The sequence below is a fragment of the Osmerus mordax genome, unplaced genomic scaffold, assembly GCF_038355195.1.
Source record: "Osmerus mordax isolate fOsmMor3 unplaced genomic scaffold, fOsmMor3.pri Scaffold_57, whole genome shotgun sequence".
In the NCBI taxonomy this organism is placed as follows: Eukaryota; Metazoa; Chordata; class Actinopteri; order Osmeriformes; family Osmeridae; genus Osmerus; species Osmerus mordax.
The window spans coordinates 40001-43696 of NW_027120614.1; positions in this window are offsets into that span (position 1 = coordinate 40001).

The following is a 3696-nucleotide window of genomic DNA, read 5'->3' on the forward strand; positions in this document are numbered from 1 at the left end:
GGGGCTCGCTGGGGCTTCAAAACGGCCAAGAAAAAAAAAATGACCCAAAACACGCCACCTACCGGCCGCTCGCGGGTGCCCGGGGTCGGGGTATGGGTCTAGCCTGTGCCGGGGCTTCAAATATGGAGAAAAAAAAAATTTCAAAAAAAGGGCCCCCATCGGCCCCCCGGGTAGTGCCGGGGTCGGGGGGCATGATTCTGGGGCGCCCCAGAGCCAAGTAGGCGCCTGGAGGAAAGGAAAAAAAAACTTTAACTTTTTTTTGACCACCAGGGGTGGGGGGGTCTCATGCCCCATCGGGTGCCCGCCCCGAGTGCCTCTCAGGCGGATACATTTTCACCCGTGTGCGGGAGACACATATGGTGCATGGTCCGTGTATACACCATATGTGTAGTATGGGCAAAACCACTGTAAAGTCATACTGCCATTGACTTCCATTCATTTTCCCAGGATGACTTATATACTCTATGGTAGCTGTCTGGTGGACTGGGGGCCGCGACAATGTTACGCTTGTAAGTCAGAAGCTGGGAAATGCACTGCGAAGCTGGGAAAACCGTTTTTCGAGCTCATTTTCGGTTCCGCCCAACGGATTTTGATCAAAATAGGCTCATTCGAAAGGTATTAACCGGGGGCACACGGAAAACCGGGACTAATAACGCGCACGTGCGCGTGCGCGAAACGGGAAGCAAAAGAAAACTTCAATCGGAGCTACAACCGTGAACCGTCGCAGATAGGGCGGAAATTTCAACGCACGTCGCTGCGTCTCACTCCAACTTAAATAACAAAACTGTCCCCAGCGAAATCGGTTGGATAAAACGGAAACGGGAAGCGAAAGAAAACGTTAAACGTCAACACCGAAATGGCTATCGTCAATTCCAATGTGAAAACAACTCGCACGTATGTGTCTTACTCTAAAGCAGTGTATAAAACTATCCCCAGCCAAATCAGAGCTACGCAACGAAAACGGGAAGCGAAACAAAACTTTAAACGGAGCTACCGAATTGGAAATCATCAATCCTGGGAAAATAACAACTCACACGTGTGCCCCTTATTCTAACTTGAATTTAGAAACCGTCCTCAACAAAATCCCACGTTCGGGTGAATAACTGTGAATTTTAAGGCACATGCCTCTCTGGGCTGGGAGAGTGCATTCAAATAGGAGAAATTGGCTTCATTTAGAGGCATCTCCACTTAGGGACGTCGTAGCACCTTAACTCGGGTGGCGTTGGAAAGGTCTGGTCCAGGGGAACACGGGCGTGTCAAGTTTGCCACGCGCACGCGCATCCCCGCTAAACAGGGGCCAAAACAAAACTTTAAACGGAGCTACCGAATTGGAAACCATCAATCCTGGGAAAATAACAACTCACACGTGTGCCCCTTATGCTAACTTGAATTTAGAAACCGTCCTCAACAAAATCCCACGTTCGGGCGCAAAACTGCACGTTTGAGGCCACATTTTCAATGATGCTGGAAACTTACATTCAAAGCTGGGAAAATGTGCTCATCTACAGGCATCCCCACTTAGGGACGTCGTAGCACCTTGACTCGGGTGGCGTTGGAAAGGTCTGGTCCAGGGGAACACGGGCGTGTCAAGTTTGCCACGCGCACGCGCATCCCCGCTAAACAGGGGCCAAAACAAAACTTTAAACGGAGCTACCGAATTGGAAACCATCAATCCTGGGAAAATAACAACTCACACGTGTGCCCCTTATGCTAACTTGAATTTAGAAACCGTCCTCAACAAAATCCCACGTTCGGGCGCAAAACTGCACGTTTGAGGCCACATTTTCAATGATGCTGGAAACTTACATTCAAAGCTGGGAAAATGTGCTCATCTACAGGCATCCCCACTTAGGGACGTCGTAGCACCTTGACTCGGGTGGCGTTGGAAAGGTCTGGTCCAGGGGAACACGGGCGTGTCAAGGTTGCCACGCGCACGCGCATCCCCGCTAAACAGGAGCCCAAACAAAACTTTAAACGGGGCTACGGAAAAGGGGAGAGCTTTTTCGGGGACAAACACCACTCACGTCGGTGCCCCCTGTTCCAACTTGAATTTAGAAACCGTCCTCAACAAAATCCCACGTTCGGGTGAATAACTGTGAATTTTAAGGCACATGCCTCTCTGGGCTGGGAGAGTGCATTCAAATAGGAGAAATTGGCTTCATTTAGAGGCATCCCCACTTGGGGACGTCGTAGCACCTTAACTCAGGTGGCGTTAGAAAGGTCTGGTCCAGGGGAACACGGGCGTGTCATGTTTGCCACGCGCACGCGCATCCCCGCTGAACAGGAGCCCAAACAAAACTTTAAACGGGGCTACGGAAAAGGGGAGGGCTTTTTCGGGGACAACCACCACTCACCTCGGTTCCCCCCATCCCAACTTGAATTTAGAAACCGTCCCCAGCCAAATCCCACGTTCGGGGGCAAAACTGCTCGTTTGAGGCCACATTTTCAATGATACTGGAAACTTACATTCAAAGTTGGGAAAAGGTGTTCATTTACAGGCATCTCCACTTAGGGACGTCGTAGCACCTTAACTCAGGCGGCGTTAGAAAGGTCTGGTCCAGGGGAACACGGGCGTGTCAAGGTTGCCACGCGCACGCGCATCCCCGCTAAACAGGAGCCCAAACAAAACTTTAAACGGGGCTACGGAAAAGGGGAGAGCTTTTTCGGGGACAAACACCACTCACGTCGGTGCCCCCTGTTCCAACTTGAATTTAGAAACCGTCCTCAACAAAATATCCCACGTTCGGGTGAATAACTGTGAATTTTAAGGCACATGCCTCTCTGGGCTGGGAGAGTGCATTCAAATAGGAGAAATTGGCTTCATTTAGAGGCATCCCCACTTGGGGACGTCGTAGCACCTTAACTCAGGTGGCGTTAGAAAGGTCTGGTCCAGGGGAACACGGGCGTGTCATGTTTGCCACGCGCACGCGCATCCCCGCTGAACAGGAGCCCAAACAAAACTTTAAACGGGGCTACGGAAAAGGGGAGGGCTTTTTCGGGGACAACCACCACTCACCTCGGTTCCCCCCATCCCAACTTGAATTTAGAAACCGTCCCCAGCCAAATCCCACGTTCGGGGGCAAAACTGCTCGTTTGAGGCCACATTTTCAATGATACTGGAAACTTACATTCAAAGTTGGGAAAAGGTGTTCATTTACAGGCATCTCCACTTAGGGACGTCGTAGCACCTTAACTCAGGCGGCGTTAGAAAGGTCTGGTCCAGGGGAACACGGGCGTGTCAAGGTTGCCACGCGCACGCGCATCCCCGCTAAACAGGAGCCCAAACAAAACTTTAAACGGGGCTACGGAAAAGGGGAGAGCTTTTTCGGGGACAAACACCACTCACGTCGGTGCCCCCTGTTCCAACTTGAATTTAGAAACCGTCCTCAACAAAATCCCACGTTCGGGTGAATAACTGTGAATTTTAAGGCACATGCCTCTCTGGGCTGGGAGAGTGCATTCAAATAGGAGAAATTGGCTTCATTTAGAGGCATCCCCACTTGGGGACGTCGTAGCACCTTAACTCAGGTGGCGTTAGAAAGGTCTGGTCCAGGGGAACACGGGCGTGTCATGTTTGCCACGCGCACGCGCATCCCCGTTGAACAGGAGCCCAAACAAAACTTTAAACGGGGCTACGGAAAAGGGGAGGGCTTTTTCGGGGACAACCACCACTCACCTCGGTGCCCCCCATCCCAA